This window comes from Biomphalaria glabrata, chromosome 1 (assembly GCF_947242115.1).
Source record: "Biomphalaria glabrata chromosome 1, xgBioGlab47.1, whole genome shotgun sequence".
NCBI lineage: Eukaryota > Metazoa > Mollusca > Gastropoda > Planorbidae > Biomphalaria > Biomphalaria glabrata.
This window is the reverse complement of record NC_074711.1, coordinates 39,007,982-39,028,469: the sequence shown is the minus strand read 5'-3', so window position 1 is coordinate 39,028,469 and position 20,488 is coordinate 39,007,982. Positions and strand designations below refer to the sequence as shown.

General features: G+C 36.3%; 1 long non-coding RNA gene across 1 annotated transcript in view; it reads right to left on the bottom strand.

Annotated features, from left to right (window-relative positions):
* LOC106067951 (uncharacterized) overlaps positions 1 to 15,448 on the bottom strand; it is a 35,832-nt gene extending 20,384 nt beyond the window's left edge. Inside the window, exon 1 of the long non-coding RNA XR_008778921.1 lies at positions 15,191 to 15,448. This is a non-coding gene — a long non-coding RNA (uncharacterized LOC106067951). The remainder of the gene's footprint in view (positions 1 to 15,190) is intronic.
* Between the last annotated feature and the right edge of the window lie 5,040 nt (positions 15,449 to 20,488).

The window sequence follows — 20,488 nt, the reverse complement described above, 5'->3', positions numbered from 1 at the left end:
GAAAGAAAAACTACGACTATTTTACCAAACACATAATATAAGGTTGTCTTTGAGTCCGAAGATTAATAGGGAGTACAGTATTCCCCGTGGCTACGCAGTCCGAGCTGCGACCACATATTTTGCAATATCAGCGCAGGCATAACCATCCTCCGTCTGTGGTCGTTTTAGATTTACATTTCGCCGTCTACATCTGTCTGTCCTCGGCAACGGATTTTCCTTTGGTCTCAAATGTGTATCTCGCGGCCTTAGTAAGTGATTTCCAGCTGCCTTGTTCTGCAGCCGCCTGCAACCAGGTGCTCTCCTCTATGTCAGCTAAGGCTAGTTGGTGCCTAAGCTGGTCTAGCGTTTCCGTGGGGCGCCTGTGTTACGCCGACCACCTATCATCTCACCAAAAAAAAAAAAAAAGACTGCTCTTGGCCTACGTCCGTCCCTCATAGTTGTCCAACGGAGTAGCTAGATTCCAATTCGCACTTGATCAACCTTTCTTTATAAGTTCTATAACATGAAGCAGGTTGACTTAAAACTTTATATATTCTCTATTGAGCGAGAACAGCAATTCTTTTAGAAAATGAGCACTTGTTTATTAATTTGCTTCTTAGACGGTCAAAAAACACATGCATTAGTAAATAAATATGAGTCTCACTTGTAATATTGAAAATTAATATCTAGTGATAAACGGATGCATGGTACTATATTCCTCTATTTTTATACATGGTTAGCAGTTCTTATATTTTTTAATAGCTGAATTTGAGTAGGCCCAATAATAAGAAAATGCATAATTAAACATGTGTGCGTTGTTATGTATACGAGAGTGTAATAGCCCCATTTCTTGGAAGAAGTAATTTTATTGAGTGTAATGACCCCATTACTCGGAAGAAGCAAATTAGTTAAGTGTAATGACCCCATTACTTGAAAGAAGTAATTTATTTTATTGAGTGTAATGACCCCATTACTTGGAAGAAGTAATTTTATTGAGTGTAATGACCCCATTACTTGGAAGAAGCAAATTAGATGAGTGTAATGACCCCATTACTTGGAAGAAGTAATTTTATTGAGTGTAATGACCCCATTACTTGGAAGAAACAAATTAGTTGAGTGTAATGACCCCATTACTTGAAAGAAGTAATTTTATTGAGTTTAATGACACTATCACAAGAACAGGTTCATGCATTGGCATGTTTCTTAGTTTGTATGTGTGTGTGTGTGAGTGTGTGTGTGTGTGTGATGTCAGTCACACTCAACTTACTCGAGGAGGTCCACCATCATCTTCTTGAACCCAGGCCCAAGTGTACTTTGCTACGCCATAATACTAAAAATTAATTACGATTATCTAAGGGGACAAAACACACACATAGTTATACATATCTCTTATTACTGAAGGATTGATTTCCCTTTTTAGTATCAAACGAAATAATTAATTGCCAATAATTAATTGCCTAAATACTACTTCATATTTTTTATTGATTCGTGCTTTATTAGTTACACTGAACAATTGCGTAAAGTTTCAACTTGATCCAAGAATGAATGTAGGAAACACACAAATATTCAAAACGGGGACCAGACAGAGTGAGTTAATATCAGCTTGGAAAATAAAATACAAAAAATGAAAAAAAAAAACCCAGAAATCTCAAGTTGAGATCCCCGATGAAGCTGAGATTTTTTAATTTAATTTTTTTATATTTTTGAAGGTCATTTTTTAATTTTTTTTTTACAGATGTTAAAACTTGTTTATTTACAAAGCCTAGACCTTGTGTAATAATCACCCATCTAAACAAAACCTTAGAGCACACAGATGATAAGGAATGCACTAAATGGCCTAATTAATTATGTGCTAATTAATGTGACTAGCTTTCATGCTTGTAATTATAAATTTAATTCATTTAATTGGAGACCGTAAGCTCAGATTCATTCTATGAGCAACTTGAGCCTGCATTGAATGGAACGTCTCTGTGTACACATCTGAAACAACTCAACAGTCTCGTTCTAGGGCATCTCGTTTGCAATGTACATTTCAATTATTTCCACCTGTCATAAGTTGGGCCATAAGGGGAGACTATAAGAGGATAGAATTACTTGCTTGGCGCCCCTGTTTTATGTAGGTCTCCCCCTCCTCTCTCTTAAACACTACTAACCTGAACAAGTATATTGAAAATAAATACGTTCAAAATTTAAATCCTTTTTTAATTTCTTGTAAATCTTATAGCTGTAAAATATCGAATGTATAATTAGAATTCTTCATTTACATTAATAAGTAGTGCACTCATAACCAATACAATTTACTTAAAACTATGCCTACTTCAAATAACTACTCAAAGTATTCACCATGTTACACATAATTTTTATCAATTATAAACGAAAATATTTCATTGAAACACCTTCACGTCAATGATTCAGGTGTAGAGAGTTTAAGCTCAACTCGAAAGTCCAATGTATGTCAAAAATACAAGTCTCTGTAAGACAATACATGTCTCTGCAAGATAATACATGTCTGTGTAAAACAATATATGTCTCTGTAAGATAATACATGTCTGTGTAAGAAAATACATATCTCTGCGAGATAATACATGTCTCTGTAAGATAATATATGATTCTGCAAGATAATACATGTGTCTGTAAGATAATACATTTCTCTGTGTACATGCCTCTGCGGTATAATGCATTTCTCTATAAGATGATACATGTCTCTGTAAAATAACACTCATCTCTGTAAGAATGCATGTCTCTGTAAGATAATACATTTTTATGTAAGATGATACATGCCTCTATAAGATAATACACATGTATGTAAGGTAACACATGTTTCTGTAAGATAATACATGTCACTAAAAGATAGTAGACATACATGTCTCTGTAGGATAATTAACTGACAATCACGTAGAAACAATTATCTCCCTTTCTTAATATGATTTTTTTATGTATTGTTTCAAAAGAGGTATCTAATTATAATAGTTTTATTCGGTGACAGACGATAGGATACTAGACTAGAGTTGACTAGACTACAAGTAATATTGGTATGTTCTCTCACATAGTCTGTTAGAAATAAACATGCATACATATATCAAAAAAAAAAAAAAAACTACCAACAACTCTTGACCATGTCTTAGTGTAATACATGTAAGAAAATACATGGTATTCTTTTTGCTTTTTTAGGGAGAGGGGTCTGCTGGGGATGGACTTTGCCCTCCATAAATGTAGACCTGATGCGGTCTTGGCCCATGACACTTTAATCGTTTCATTTGTTATTGACTTCAGGTGTTCTTTGTTGAATTTGTGGATAGCCTCCCTTGTAAAGTCCAACACATTCATTTTATGGACAGGATTCTAACAAAAACTACACCGATAAGATACAAAGAAACGAGACGAATAATGGTTCATTAATGAATTGTTTCGTGGAGAACAAAATAAATTTCATTAGACTTGAGGTTTTCTTATTCTTATTTTCTTTTAATTTACGAGCAAATCAATTAGAGCTACATAAATACTCATGGCCCACGGAAGTCTAAATTAAGCATTATATTTCTAGTTTAATTAGATCTGAACATCAATAATTGTTGTTGTTGTTGTACAAGTTGTACAAGGTTCCTCATGATGGAAACAGAAAATGAATTGTGTGCAACGTTTTAGTTTAGTTTGTTTGTAAAACTTTTTTTTTTTTAATGAATTTCTCGAAAGTTATAAATTATTTTAACATTGGAACCATTTGGTTTGTCCAGACGGGTTTCTGGCCCCCTATAACGAATGTCTTACACACGCACACACACCCAACCGAAGATACGTCTCAGGTAGCATCTGGGTTTCTGAGATTTAGATAAAGTTTAAAAATCAACGAGGGTCATATGAAAACATACATTTTTTAGCAACGAAACAAAATGTAAAGTATTTCATTTCATATAGTAGTGTAGTATTGTTTTCCTTTGAATCTGTTATTTTTTAAAAATCTTTTAATGGGTTTAAAATAGGTCTAATAGTTTTTTTTTGTATTTAGTTAAGAAAACGAAACTTGAAAGAATGTAAAGAAAACAATTTTTTTAGATGAACATTACCAGTGGAAGAACAAACAGTTCATTCATGTCCGTAGAAAAAACTAAAACTTGGTTGCACAGTTTTTAAATTCTGTTCTCTTATTTTTAAGATCCTAGTTTTGTCGCCATATCTACGTAGCAGATTAAAAGGTAAGGCCAACTCTTTAAAAAATTATTTATTTTGTCTGGAAAGATGCGCTACACCTTTGCAACCTTTGCCTATTTTATGATTATACTTTCTAATTTCTTTATGGACGCGAAGTATGAAGAGATTAAGCCTTGTGGAAGGCTGCATTTTAGAAAGTCAGGATGTGCTGTGGGAGTGTAAAAAAATAACTGTGACTATAGGCAACACTATCCCTGGCTACATTCAGTTGTAGGTTAGAAAATAAAAAAAATAAGTATAAAGTTTCCCCTTTCAGACCTTGCGATCTATGGGGCAGATGATGTTAAGGTCATCTGTTTCTTTGGCCAACGGTTAACGAGCAGGGTGTTATGTGGCCAGCACAACGACCAACCACCTTTACTTTCACCAACTAAAGTCAGGTACCCATTAGATTTGGGTTGACTCAGGGGCGCCCTAAAAACCAGAAATTCAAAATCCCAGTCTTCACCGGGATTCGAACCCAGGACATCAGGTTCGGAAGCCAAGCTACCATTCGACCACCGCGCCCCCAAGGTTAGAAAATAGCGTTGTAAATATTGCCTTGTTCTTCGGGGAAAAGAGGGGGTAAATATGCTAGCAGATGTATGTAATTATCTGCACATTATTTACACATAATATATATTATCTACACAGTATTTGCATAATACCTACACATTATCTACACATCATCTACACATTATCTACAAAATATATACAGATTATCTACACATTATCTGCATAATATCTACACTTACATCATCTGTACATTATCTACACAATATCTACACACCAACCGCACATTACCTCCACTTATCTACACATTATATACACATTATACGCACATCGTCTGAAAATTACCTGCACAAGTTACCATACATAAAATTCGATGTCTGAAGCAGGATGTGAGCAGTGATGAAGTGTAGATGTCATTCTGTTTAATGTGTGGGTGGGTGTGTGGGCTATAAAGCTTAGAAGTTTTTTTTTTTTTTTACTAAGTGGTTCTGAAAATCAATATGTGTATATTACATACTACATATTACTCTGCTTTCTTTCTCTCCCTCTCTCTCTCTTTTCTCTTTCTCTCTGGAGTCTGTATGAGTGTTTATTGATATGTTAATCTATTTCATATGACAACGTAGACAAGAGCCTATATTTATAATGTCCGTTGTAAACGATATAAATGGAAACTTTAGTTTAAACGGAATAGGAGACATGGGACTAAGTATTAAACATAATTTTTTTTAAAAAGGGTAGATTTTAATTCTTAATTATACGTCTTTGTATTTCAGTCTGTCAGTCTGTCTGTCAACGACAATTGTCACAGAAGGCTTGAACGCTGACTTGCAACGTCGCTACCTGTGAACAGTGGAGACCAATAGCTCATTGCCACGTGGTACAGACCTGTGAGCTGAGCTTTCGGTGTCAACTGCCCACATGTTGCGAAGTCGCAGGCCAATGTGCTATGGGAATATGGTCTCGGTCAGTCTCTCTAGTCTGCTTGCCTGTATACAGAAATAAGTGTTTGGGATCTCACGTGCCTCTCCAGTTTAAAATGTGTTCTCTTTTTACAAAGCTTAAGTTCACTCACTCTGTCTGTCTGTCTGTTAGGTAAAAAGTTTGTACACGTTATTTCTCCTACACCCAATCTCGGATCAAGCTGAAATTTTGCACTATTTATATTTTACGATATCTAAATTATTTCTTTCAAAATGACTGAAATATATTTTTTCTGCGCTATTTTGTCGGCGCTATTTTGTTCGCGCTATTTTGTCGCCGCTATTTTGTACGCGCTATTTTGGTCGGCGCTATTTTGTTCGCGCTATTTTGTCGGCGCTATTTTGTTCGCGCTATTTTTTCGGCACTATTTTGTCGGCGCTATTTTGTTCGCGCTATTTTGTCGGCGCTATTTTGTTCGCGCTATTTTTTCGGCACTATTTTGTTCGCGCTATTTTGTCGGGGTACCCAATTATTTCTTGATGACCCGACAAAACAGCGCTAGACAAAATAGCGCGGTCTTTATGATGTTTATAAAAGTACCGGATTTATATAAGTGAACATCCTGGGCAGCATTTTTGTTGAGATGTCTATCTTCTTGAAGTTTAATAGATCTAGAAGTATGCAACATTTGCAGAAAAAGAGAGTACATATTATTTTATATCTTTCTCTCAGGATTAGTTAAGCGGGCGATTATTTATCTCGCCAAACGTTTGTTTAATCTTATTTGTTCCACCTGCCGATGTAAATACTGCGAAGATCTAGATGACCCGTGGGCAGATGTTGTAAGGAATTTGTATGACTATTGGGTGGATAACTATATTGGTCTCCAGAGACTCCACCGCAGAGTGACTCCAAGATTTCCGATATCATTATGGAATGTTAGAGATCGAGTACAGACAATCTACCACGAACAAACAATTCAGTTGAGGGATGGCGCCATGCATTTCAGCTGTCTATTGACGGTCATCTCCCTAATGTCTACAAGTTAATCTCTCACTTCCTCAGAGAACAGGAGAACATTGAGAACAAGATTCTGAGGTACAATGCTGGAGAACGAAGTAAAGATGCCAGCAAGACAAAGTACAGCTCCAACTTAACAGACGTCTTGCAGCTATATTGCTAATGTATGGAAACAAGCCAGTGCTGGAATTTCTACGTGACATTTCCTACAATTTAACTTTGTGAAAATGTGTGTGTGTGTATATATATATAAATCTGACAAGTATCTTTGCTTTGTTTTCAAAGTACACTTTTGGAATGTAAATAAATGATATATTTTGGGAATTACTCATGTTAGCTTATTATAATTTTTGCTTACTGTTTGCCTATTTATGTTTGAAGATATTTAAAGTGTTTACTGCAAAATGACTGAAAAATAATGATAACATCAAAATGAAAAACAAATATTGGCTCTATTCATATTTTACGATATCTAAAGTATTTCTTTCAAAATGACTGAAATATATTTTTTCTGCGCTATTTTGTCGGCACTATTTTGTCGGCGCTATTTTGTTCGCGCTATTTTGTCCGCGCTATTTTGTCCGCGCTATTTTGTCCGCGCTATTTTGTCGGGGTACCTTATTTCTTTTACCTGACCACACAAGAATAAAAAAAACCCCACTAATTAGTTAAATAACTATTGGTAATTAATTATTTTGTATGGTATCTCAACCACATGAAAGAATTCGTACTTGACTGGTATAAGCTGAATTAGTTCCTTTTATAGGTTGTCGTCGCAGTCTTAGGGACTTACTTAGACTTAGTTCCTCCCGATCCGTTTGGCACATTGGGCGGCAGTCTTAGGGAACACAACCTGAAAACTAGGTCGGGACTATAGAAACAAGAGATAACTCTACAATCTTCCTTGTTCATAGACTCTTCGCTAGTGCAATGATTACGGCGTTGGCTTGAGAAACCTGAGAAGACTTTGGCTCAGAAGTTTGGCCGTTCCCTTTTTTAAAATATTTATTTGTATAAATACTTGTCAATCTAAATCTATTATAAATTTAATTACATAGCTGATCCAAACTAATTGATACAATTATGCTTAATATAAGCTTTTTTTTTTTTAAATATATTTTTTGTTCTTGTTTAAAGCTCTATTCAATTGATGTCTCTTTTATCTTAAGCTCTATACATTTTATATGTTTTATTTATCTTAAGCTCTTTTCATTTGATAGGTCTCATTTATCTTAAGCTCTATTTTTGTAATACGTGTCTCATTTCTCTTTTTAAGCTCCATTCTTTGATTTGTGTCTTAACTCCTACCTGTGTGGACTGATCACCCCCCCCCCCCTCTCCTGCCCAGGCGTTTCGTCCTTCTGTAGATACATGAGACACTCACGTGCAAGCTTCTTCGTGTCCTTGTGAGGGCGGGTCTGAAAGTTTATGTGATGTGTGCATGGGCGTAGCCAGGGGGGGGGTTTTGGGGTTCAAACCCCCCCCGAAATGAAATCCCCCCCCTTGGGGGGGGGATCGGAATTTAGTGAATGATTTTTTGCTTTGATTTTGTTTATTTTATGTGAGTTTTTAATACTAAACCATCAATTGCCCCAGCACAACCAATGGGGTTTTTAGTTAAAAAACCCTTACCAGGGGGTTTTGAGTTTAAAACCCCCAACCAGGAGGGTTCGAGTTTAAAAACCCCTACCAGGGGTTTTGTGTTTAAAACCCCCTACTAGGGGTTTTGAATTTTAAACCCCCTACTTGGGGTTTTTGCAGTTAACCCCCCCTCTTCTATAAAACAAAACAAAACAAAAATGCAAATGAAAATCCCCTCATTCCAAGAGCACAGTTTTAAGGAAGATTTTGATTTTAAAACCCCCTCCAAAATTTACGATAAACCCCCTCTTCAATATAAAAAAAGTTAATTACGCACTCAAAATGTTATGAGCGTAGCTAAATGGGTTTTGACTTAGTTTTTAGTTTAAACCCCACTTCAGCGGGGTTTGAAGGTAAAAAATACCTCTTTAATAATAAAAACAAAGCAAATTATGCACTCAAAATGTTTTGAGTGTAGTCAAAGGGGTTTTGAGTTTAAACTCCCCTCCAGTGGAGTTTGAAGCTAAAAAGTACCTCTTCAATATAAATAAAAGCAAATTACTCGCACTAAAATCTATGAACGCAGCCAAAGGAGTTTTGAGTTTAAACCCCCCGCCAGGGGGGTTTGAGGCTAAAAAATACATCTTCAGTGTAAGAAAAAAAGCAAATTACGCACTCAAAATGCTATGAGCGTTGCCAAAAGGGGTTTTGAGTTTAAACCCTCATTCAGAGGGGTTTAATGCTAAAAAACCCCTCCAGATGGTTTTGAGTTTAAGATCCCCCTACAGAGCATTTTAAGGTGGAAAACCCCCAACAGATTATTTTGACGATAAAACTTCTCTTTTCGATATAAAATCTTAAGCAAACTACAGTCACTTAATTCCAAGAGCGTATTCAAGAGTGGTTACACATTTTACCAGTGGCAGGGCTCCCTTAATAAACTGCAGTGAATAGTCATCTGCCGAAATTTAAAAAACACTAATTGTGGCTCAACAAAGATGGCTAAGACAGATTTTAGTAGTCTGTTATAGAGATCGGGTTTAAATCAAGGAAATCCTATGCCGAACTGGGAGTCGACCCTTTAGTAAGATTGTGAGAGAACGACGCATGAGGTTTGCGGGACATGTTCTCCGACAAAATGAATTACGCATAAGAAGAGTTGCAATGATATCCTAGTATAACTTGACGCCACTCATTCATTGAGGTCCTCATGGCAGGTGGAAAGAGGCTTCAGACATTACCAGTGACAGATTCTTATGGAAACAGCTTGACGTCAAATGCTCCGAACGGCGCGGTAGGGTCTAAGTCAGTAAGAATAGCACATTAGGTTTTTGAAATAAAACTTTTTAATAGCAGGAAAATGCACTGTAGATACCTCAGCATATGCATTTTGTTGGCTTTTAATACCAGAAATAGTGCTTGGCGGCGGGGCTTCGCCCCGCGCTAGCGCTCCCCAGACCCCATTGCTAGTAATGGCAGGGAATCTACAATTTTATAGAAACAGCTTGACGGCAAATGCGCAAAAAGGCGCGGGAGGGTCTAAGTCAGTAAGAATAGCACATTAGGTTTTTGAAATAAAACTTTTTAATAGCAGGAAAATGCACTGTAGATACCTCAGAATATGCATTTTGTTGGCTTTCAATATCAGAAAAAGTGCTTGGTGGCGGGGCTTCTCCCCGCACTGGGGGAGCTCCTAGCGCTCCCCCAGTCCCCCTTGCTAATATTGGCTTGGAATCTACAATTTTTCCACTAACTTATGGAAGAACCTATTCTAGGGCACAATAAACGTCTTCCGAAAGAATGAAGTGTCAGAATGCAATAAAGATTATTTACACACACACACATAAATACATATTTTAAAAAATTCGCGGGGGGGGGGGTCGGGGCGGGGATAAAAAAATCCCCCCCCAAACCCCCCCCCCGAAAAAAAATCCTGGCTACGCCCATGGATGTGTGTGTGTGTGTCAGTATGAACATTGCTGTGTGTATCTGCATAGTGTGCTTGTGTTTGAGTGCATGCCTTGTGTGTATGAGTTTGTAACCCCGTCCCCTCCCCCACCCACAGATCGTTAGGACTCGGTAGCCGAGCTCCGATGCAAAGAATGTTGTTATATGATTGCTTCTTGTCTGAATGTCTTCACTGCTTGTAAACTCTCGCACTGGCCGTAGGGGATGACGAGATAATACGCCGCTGTATGTAAATGATGTTAATGTCGCCATAGCAACGCAAGAATCTCTAAAGGAAAGAAAACACACACACACACACAACTGTGCAGTTATCTCGCCTCCAGGGAGAGATAGTAATCCCCATTCCCCAATCTCAACAATAAACACAATTGTACAACTGGTGTGATATAAGCGTGTTGTCAAGACAATGGCCGTCTTTGTATTTCTAGATTTTATATCAAGAGAGTTACAACGACAGTCAGCTCACATTTCTTTCCTGTTAATTGCTTGCTAGAGCAAATAAAAAACTTAAAATTAATTTTCAGAGTTGATTAATTCAAAATCTAGGGTCCAAGATCAACTCTAAGTTCTGGGTCTATGCCCAAATAAATATGTAGAATCAAGGGTCTAAACTCCAGGTTAAACTCATCCTACGGCGTTAAAATATATGTCTATGTTAGGAAGTAACTCCAAATAATTTAAGATTGTTGTATAGGTCTGCGTTGGGAAGTAACTCCAAAGAAACTACATTGTTGTATAGATCTATGTCTGTGTTGGGAAGTAACTCCAAAGAAACTACATTGTTGTATAGATCTATGTCTGTGTTGGGAAGTAACTCCACAGAAACTACATTGTTGTATAGATCTATGTCTGTGTTGGGAAGTAACTCCACAGAAACTACATTGTTGTATAGATCTATGTCTGTGTTGGAAAGTAACTCCAAAGAAACTACATTGTTGTATAGATCTATGTCTGTGTTGGGAAGTAACTCCAAAGAAACTACATTGTTGTATAGATCTATGTCTGTGTTGGGAAGTAACTCCATAGAAACTACATTGTTGTATAGATCTATGTCTGTGTTGGGAAGTAATTCCAAAGAAACTACATTGTTGTATAGATCTATGTCTGTGTTGGGAAGTAACTCCATAGAAACTACATTGTTGTATAGATCTATGTCTGTGTTGGGAATTAACTCCAAAGAGTTTATCCTTTTTTACTTTAAAAAATTATAATGGTCAAACTAGAGCTTTTCCCTGTATGGGCAACGAGCTAGTAATTCGTACAGGTTCCATGAAGTTCTGACTTCAATAGAGGAATTGTAGAAAAAACAAAATCAGAACGAGTTAATTAAACTTCGAATCATTTGAAAAGTCAACCGTGTAACTTGCTAGGATTCTGAGTCGCATGCAACGTAACAGTTTTAAGGTTTATGTATAGAGTTATAGACAAGTAAATAATTCTGAATAAATAGTCTAGAGGACGTCTAACAGGAGGCAGTTGTTCTCATGCTAACTTCCATTACATAGGAGGCGAACGTTTTTTGAATGCATTTTGGTTATGTTCTGCTCAGTAGAAAGTCAATTGTGATCCCGAGCTGAAGCTGCACAGAAACAATTCTACATTAATGACATCAATGAACGAGTCATCGTCACGATTTAGTTGAGGTCTGTGTTAAACAACATTTTGGTTTGTAAACCTCAGCCTTATCTTGTTTTATCCGGCAGTCACATCAGAATGATCCTGGGCTTCTGCCTCTCTTCTGAAGAAGGCCACTAAAAAATTACTTTTATTTACATTCGAGAGGATCATGTGTACATACAGAGTTGTAGGTTTTAGAAATTACCTGCATAACAGTATATTTGTCTTCTCATAAAATTAATTCAAGTATTTCAACTAGTTAAAACATACCGTAATATTAAAGAAATAATTAATTAATCAGAAACAAGAACAAATACAACTTTATCCAAAAGAGCACTTTCACATTGTTTAGAAATTTGTCATTATTGCTATTTTTGCCAATACAATTTACCACATTATAATTTAATATGAAACGCTTTCTGACGACAATTCAGCATTTACCTTCCTTGAGCATATTTATTGCTCTAAAATGATATATATATAATTTTAGAGCAATAAATATTCTCTGATTGAAGTATAATAATGTAACCTCTAAATTCTTACAGTCAATATTTTTTTCCCTAACAAGATCCCATATGGGCCAATATTGGTCGTGCCCCGAGCCCAATGAACCCATTTGCGTCATGGCTTCTAGGCCACTGTAGTTGGTTCTATTGCGTCGGGACTAATTCTACTGGGAAGTTGTTGTCTCGTCTAAACTTCTTAAACAAGTAAAGACTTAATCCTGCATTTGATATTTGTTGACATGGTAATAGCCGAATTTATTGGCTGAGGAATAGAGATAGTCTGTCTGAATCTCAAGGTAGAGATAGTCTGTTTGAATCTCAAGGTAGAGATAGTCTGTTTGAATCTCAAGGTAGAGACAGTCTGTTTGAATCTCAAGGTAGAGACAGTCTGTTTGAATCTCAAGGTAGAGATAGTCTGTTTGAATCTCAAGGTAGAGACAGTCTGTTTGAATTTCAAGCTAGAGACAGTCTGTTTGAATCTCAAGGTAGAGATAGTCTGTTTGAATCTCAAGGTAGAGATAGTCTGTTTGAATCTCAAGGTAGAGACAGTCTGTTTGAATCTCAAGGTAGAGACAGTCTGTTTGAATCTCAAGGTAGAGATAGTCTGTTTGAATCTCAAGGTAGAGGCAGTCTGTTTGAATCTCAAGGTAGAGATAGTCTGTTTGAATCTCAAGGTAGAGACAGTCTGTTTGAATCTCAAGGTAGAGATAGTCTGTTTGAATCTCAAGGTAGAGACAGTCTGTTTGAATCTCAAGGTAGAGACAGTCTGTTTGAATCTCAAGGTAGAGATAGTCTGTTTGAATATCAAGGTAGAGATAGTCTGTTTGAATATCAAGGTAGAGACAGTCTGTCTGAATCTCAAGGTAGAGACAGTCTGTTTGAATCTCAAGGTAGAGACAGTCTGTTTGAATCTCAAGGTAGAGATAGTCTGTTTGAATCTCAAGGTAGAGACAGTCTGTTTGAATCTCAAGGTAGAGATAGTCTGTTTGAATATCAAGGTAGAGACAGTCTGTTTGAATCTCAAGGTAGAGATAGTCTGTTTGAATCTCAAGGTAGAGACAGTCTGTTTGAATTTCAAGCTAGAGACAGTCTGTTTGAATCTCAAGGTAGAGATAGTCTGTTTGAATCTCAAGGTAGAGATAGTCTGTTTGAATCTCAAGGTAGAGACAGTCTGTTTGAATCTCAAGGTAGAGACAGTCTGTTTGAATCTCAAGGTAGAGATAGTCTGTTTGAATCTCAAGGTAGAGACAGTCTGTTTGAATCTCAAGGTAGAGATAGTCTGTTTGAATCTCAAGGTAGAGACAGTCTGTTTGAATCTCAAGGTAGAGATAGTCTGTTTGAATCTCAAGGTAGAGACAGTCTGTTTGAATCTCAAGGTAAAGACAGTCTGTTTGAATCTCAAGGTAGAGATAGTCTGTTTGAATATCAAGGTAGAGATAGTCTGTTTGAATATCAAGGTAGAGACAGTCTGTCTGAATCTCAAGGTAGAGACAGTCTGTTTGAATCTCAAGGTAGAGACAGTCTGTTTGAATATCAAGGTAGAGATAGTCTGTTTGAATCTCAAGGTAGAGACAGTCTGTTTGAATCTCAAGGTAGAGATAGTCTGTTTGAATATCAAGGTAGAGACAGTCTGTTTGAATCTCAAGGTAGAGACAGTCTGTTTGAATCTCAAGGTAGAGATAGTCTGTTTGAATATCAAGGTAGAGATAGTCTGTTTGAATCTCAAGGTAGAGACAGTCTGTTTGAATCTCAAGGTAGAGACAGTCTGTTTGAATATCAAGGTAGAGACAGTCTGTTTGAATCTCAAGGTAGAGACAGTCTGTTTGAATCTCAAGGTAGAGATAGTCTGTTTGAATCTCAAGGTAGAGACAGTCTGTTTGAATCTCAAGGTAGAGACAGTCTGTTTGAATCTCAAGGTAGAGATAGTCTGTTTGAATCTCAAGGTAGAGACAGTCTGTTTGAATCTCAAGGTAGAGACAGTCTGTTTGAATCTCAAGGTAGAGACAGTCTGTTTGAATCTCAAGGTAGAGACAGTCTGTTTGAATCTCAAGGTAGAGACAGTATGTTTGAATCTCAAGGTAGAGACAGTCTGTTTGAATCTCAAGGTAGAGACCTGTTTAAGTCTCAAGGTAGAGAGCTTTTGTTTAAATCTCAAGATCTCTAACCCTATCCCCTAGGTCCTTCCATCCCTTATCTGTACCTGACTTTTTGTTTGCGAGGGGGTTAAAGTAAATATGCAGCTTTGAAACAGCACAGAATCGGAATAGACATTCGCAAATGGTGAAACTATTAGTTGTCTTCCCTGTTGACTCCTACTCCTATAGGAAGAGAAGGAGAGTTGGAATGTGCCGACTGGACTGTGTGAGTTATAATTAGTTTTATTTGTATATTGATATTATCTGTAACTTTGACTGCCTCTGTAGTACTTGTGTTTTGAGGCAAAACAAAAAAAAATGTTTTTTTTTGGGTTGCGATAGAGAACAGTCCCCACCAGCTAACGCCCCTGTTGTAGGCAGGCCTCCACGTTGAAAACATTTTGTCTTCGCTAAGATGTTCAGTTTTTTGGTTCTCGTTAATATATTATCTAAGGGAAACCACTCCAAAAGTTAGTGATCCAAGTGATAAGCTCTGCTTAGCATCAAATATGACTACACCTGCATTCAATAAAACCAAAATGTCAAACCGTTTACCCGAAATCAGCTTGTCTTTGGTTCGATCTCCCCAAGTTTAAAGATACAGCCCGTGCCCTGGCGTAAACATCGTTTATCACTAACCCACGTCTTGCTTAGCCAGACACTGGCGGTTTAAAATCTAGCACGCATAAAACCGAGACAAAACATACAGACAGCGATGTTTAAATCATGAGATGTATTAAATATTTAGAGCCTACTTACAAGTTTAACTTCACATGAATCCAAGAAATCTGTGTGGAAATAAACCCAGCATGCTGATGCCATCACTAGATCGTCTATACACGACTTGGGCTAGTAGTTTGCTTTAAAAGTACTGCCATGTTCCCATTTTTCTTGTTAAGAGCTCGCGGTCCTACGATCGATCAGGCCAGTCTTTCTTCCTCGCTGTCTCTTTCTCTCTATCCTCTAGTCACTCCTACTCTCTCTCTCTCTCTCTCTCTCTCTCGCTCTCTGGCTCCTTTACGGCATGAAATTAATCTAAAACCACAGCCCTCAAATCTGAACGCGCGCGGGACTGCCACGAACTGGCCTTCACCTTTCGAGGCGAGGAACCAGTGTGCGGGATGACAGTCTCAGAGAAGAAGCCGAGAGAATATTGAACTAGATCTAAGTGCTACCTGGGGGTAGCGGGAGCGAGGAGTTTGTGGTTTGGAATAAACTGCCATGTGGAAAGACAACTGTTTGACTGTGAAAGAACAAGGACTGTTTTAAGTACTTAGTATGACTTGATACGCTTGATGAGTATCAGAATATGTATAGCAGTGTTTCCCTAACTGTGTTCCGCGGAACCCTTGTGTTCCGCGAGGCCTGATTAGGTGTTCCACCGCGTGAATTATCCTCTCTAAAAAAATCAAAGTGTTTCGCTAGATGCTCAGAAATGTGCGAAGTGTTCCGTTAAGTAAAATGTTTGGGAAACACTGATGTGCAGAAATGAACGTTCTCTAAACTGTTCGCTCATTAATAATGTCTGTAATTGTTCGCTCATTAATATTGTCTGTAATTGTTCGCTCATTAATAATGTCTGTAATTGTTCGCTCATTAATAATGTCTGTAACTGTTCGCTCATTAATAATGTCTGTAACTGTTCGCTCATTAATAATGTCTGTAACTGTTCGCTCATTAATAATGTCTGTAACTGTTCGCTCATTAATAATGTCTGTATTTATGTGACCTCACTAAAAATTGAAAAAAATAGAACAAGCGAAATAAAAACGGTCGTGATATTTATAACTACTATTCCTATTAGACTAGACTAGCACTACTAGTTAAATCACTAAATTTATAGACACTTCAGGACCGAAGAATAAAAAATAAGTAAGTGATAATACATAAAATACTGAACCAGAACCTACACAAAAAATCCTTTGACATTTACTTTTCTGTATGCTAGGACGAAATCCTATAAGTTCACCTTCTTGCAAAGTGCTTTAGACTACTTTAGAGCATGGAATGGGTGCCCTGGATCAGACAGGAAAACTAATGACTTTGTAGGCTTCAATGTTTAACTATGACAATATACACAATAATTATAAACGGTCAATCGTAGACAACAGAGTGATTCGCCTCCTAGATGAACTAATGTTGAGCAACAGCCAAAATAACACCTGGAATATTGTGAACTCATGTAATACAATTCCTCTATTCAGCTTGCAAATTATTCATTGGAAAAACAAGGTTGGAAGCAAAAACGAAAACCTGAGTTGACAAGGATCTTATTTCGGGGGGGGGGGGGAGGGGGGTTGAACCCCAAACCCACCCACCCTGGCTAAGGCTATGAAGTAGATTCTCAATTCAATAACAACTTGCCTTAAATATCTTCATAAAATGAAACTTTCTAGTACTACAACTTTTACTGACATAACTTATTACGGACATAACTTAAAGATACAACAACAACTTCAACTAGTATAACTTCAACTAATGAACCCGCAAATGTTTAAAAACATTCTAACACAAGACCGTTACTAAGCAAAGACAGTTACAATGTGAAGACCAGTTCCTCTGCAAGGACCGTTACGATACGAGGACCCTGACAAACTAACTTTACCCTAATTTATACTTTTCTAAACCGTACTTTCCAGAATCATTGAAACTTTTATCCTAATTATTTTAATAAATGTGACCTTCTAGAAACGGAAGTATGCTATTTTTTACCTTAACCTCTTTCTCTGATTGGATAACTATAATTAACGTATGTTTGTTCTGGATTTGACCTGACCTCGGCTTCTAGAAACTAATTAAATTAGGTCACAGAATCGAGTCGTGACATTACCCCCTTGCCTTTTCAGCCTTTTGTATTGGATATTAAATGCTTATAATAACAATACCTCTACTATAATATATGCATAAAACCCTGATAAAAATGCTCCATTATGTGTACACAACTCAGAACTAAAAATGTTTCATTACATTTACATAATACAAATTTCTAAATATTGTACACAGTCAGCATATATATTTAATATTATTTAAAACACATCTTATCGTCATAAATAACTCGCCAGTACTTAATATTTGAGTATGAACGTTTTCAAACTTTTGTAACAAAAAAAAATCAAACGATAAACATTAAAAATACTGAAAAATACATGCCATCTCAACACATTACTTGCTTGTACATAATAACTGAACATTAACTTATTTTCCAACATTTGTAATAGAAAAATGTACTATGCCAAATTTCTAATATCTAAACATATACATCAGTACTAAAGGTAAGTATAATAAGCCATAAACAATTGCAAGACATAAATATTGAAATAAATCTCTACACAGCTATATAATCCTGTTAGATTTGAAACTTTTATCTTTCCAAGTACTTGTATTCTAGTATATCTGTACATTTCTTCTTTTTTATAGTTCAAAATACGTTTAATGATATTGTCCTTTGTTTCGTTGAAAACTGTCACTTTTAATTTCAATACAAACTTATTTGGTTTAGCTAAAAGTACAGGTGTTTTCAACTTGTAAAAATGTCTCTCAGGTCATGAATAAGTTTTACCCACTCTTTAGACATGATAAAACTATTGTCTGTATGAGATTCTATGCTGTTGATCTGTTCAAACAAGAACGGTCCAAAATGGACACTAAATCGACCCTAAACCTAAACATTTACGTTGGAGTAGAAAAAACATTGAGTTCGAATGTTTAATTACGCATTTTTTAAATAAAGTCTTTAAGTCTTTCCGCAGTAAATCTCTATTGTGCAAAGGTCGAGACTAAGAACGTGAGTTGGCAAGCTTGTCACTTTGCAAGTTAATCTCATTGTCTGTAAATGTTGGCATGCTAGGAACATCATGAAATATTTCAGTATATTCCTAACTTATATTCATTCGGTTTTGAATTCTGGTAAATACTGGGATTTTTAATTTCCCAGTATCTTTTTTGGCTCACATGAGTCCACCCAGCTCTGATGGGTACCTGACATTAGTCGTGGAAAAGTAAAGGCGGTTGGTCTTTGTGCTGGCCACATGACACCGTGGGCCACAGAAACAGATGACCTTTACGTCATCTGCTCCATCTGGTTTTACAGAAAAAGACGAAGAAGGGCAAGCTTGCATTTAGAACTTGTCTTGCATTTAAACTGAGCGAAATATTCTGGAGATGTCCTAGTAATCTAAGGATGGAACTTTATGATCTACAGGGAAATTTATTACTAAAAATAAAAGATCATTAACTTCTCTTACTCCCAAATGCATCTGAAATCAATATTTGTTTTTTGGCGATTATCTACATGTGAACTTTTCCAGACCTAAGACAATTTGTCCAAAGTTATGGCTGTCACTTTGACTCAACTTACAGTTGCCAGCAGACATCTTCTATCTATAGAAATTATAAACAGCCTACTGATGTAGCGACTGAAAAATTCAAATTTGAGGAAATGTCGGTTGCTTTCTGTTGCGTAATAATACTACAGATTTGGCCAAATCTAATCCAATTCAAATTATATCAAAGCATGTTGACATGATTGTTTTTCCTTTTTGGGGTCCGCTTTAAAATACTGCAATAACTCTTCATATGAATTGGTATCAATATTTAAACAAACAGAAAATACTATCAGCATGGATGTATTTCCTTAAATCAATTACCTATATTTATTTTGAAGTTCAATAACGAAAGACTAAATACTATTTTGATAATTAGAGTTTTTAAAGTTTTAACATTGGTTTTTTGTTTTTGCATTTATTAATTTAATAGACTAGATTTAGCCTTATGTTATACTGGCAAGAAAATACCCGGCTTTACTCCAAATATATTTTGTGATTTTTAAGAGGCATCTAAGTCTTATTATCCGTAACCACGTGTACAAACCGCTGGCAATTTAAAAACAAAATTATTTATCCTTATAAATTTTACAATAAATTTTACAAAGAGAATTAGAATAATTACAGAAAGGGGAATCAAATTGGAGCATGTCTTTCCACCCAGAAAAAAATGTTTATTGTTAAGAGTAACAAAAAAAATAAAAAAATATCACTTATCTTTTTAATGGTAAAACAGTAACACAGACTAAAACCTCAAAATATCTAGGTGTTATGAAAAATTATTATGGAATCCCCATATTAATGAAATTATTTTAAAAAATCAAACAAAGCATTAGGTTTATGTAAAGTAACAAATTTAGTCAAATCACTAAATTTAGAAAGCCTTCAGGATAGAAGACTCAGAAGTAAAGTAGCAATTATACATAAAACACTGAACCATAATCTTCAAATACAAAAACTAAGCCTAATAAAATACTCAGAAAGACGCAAAGATAAAAACATTTTCCTCGTTCCATATGCTAGGACAAATTTTTACAAATGCTCCTTCTTCTCTAGTGCTATTAGAGCATTGAATGGGTTGCCTGAGCCAGCCAAGAAAATCAATGACTTGGCAGAATTTAAGTTCTTGATTAACAAGCATTACTAGATTGAGCCAGGAACACGTGTAGGATATAACCATCTTCTTTTTTGAAGTATCGTCTGTATTTTAGAAGAAGATGATGAAGAAGAAGAGAGACACACAGAGAGAGAGAGAGAGAGAGAGAGAGAGAGAGAAAGAGAAGAGGTATTAGAATCGCTAACTTGGTAATGTTTCCAGAGGTTCAAACAAAGTCACGTCCTGACATGCTCCTGTGTATTGAGAACCTGCACGAGTCAATAGTAGGGGCAACTGTTGGTTTACTGAAAATAATAGTGTTGAGTTATTCTCTGGGTCTGACTTAATATAATTTGCCCAGTACTAGACTAGTTAGAACGCAACGGAGAAAACTTCAACTTTTCAATGCATGGAATTTAACTCATTGTTTTGTCATGTAACAGGTTTAATTTCATAATTATAGCATAGATAAATATTCCACTTTTCGTTATTAGGCTGAACTTGTAAGTATAAACCTTAAAAATATTTGCAACGTAGTTTAAGTATTTATTCCCAAATAGAAGCTTCCGTTTAATCAGGGAACCAAAGATAAGGCTAATAGATCTACCTGGAGAGAGATATAGACCCAACAGATCGCAC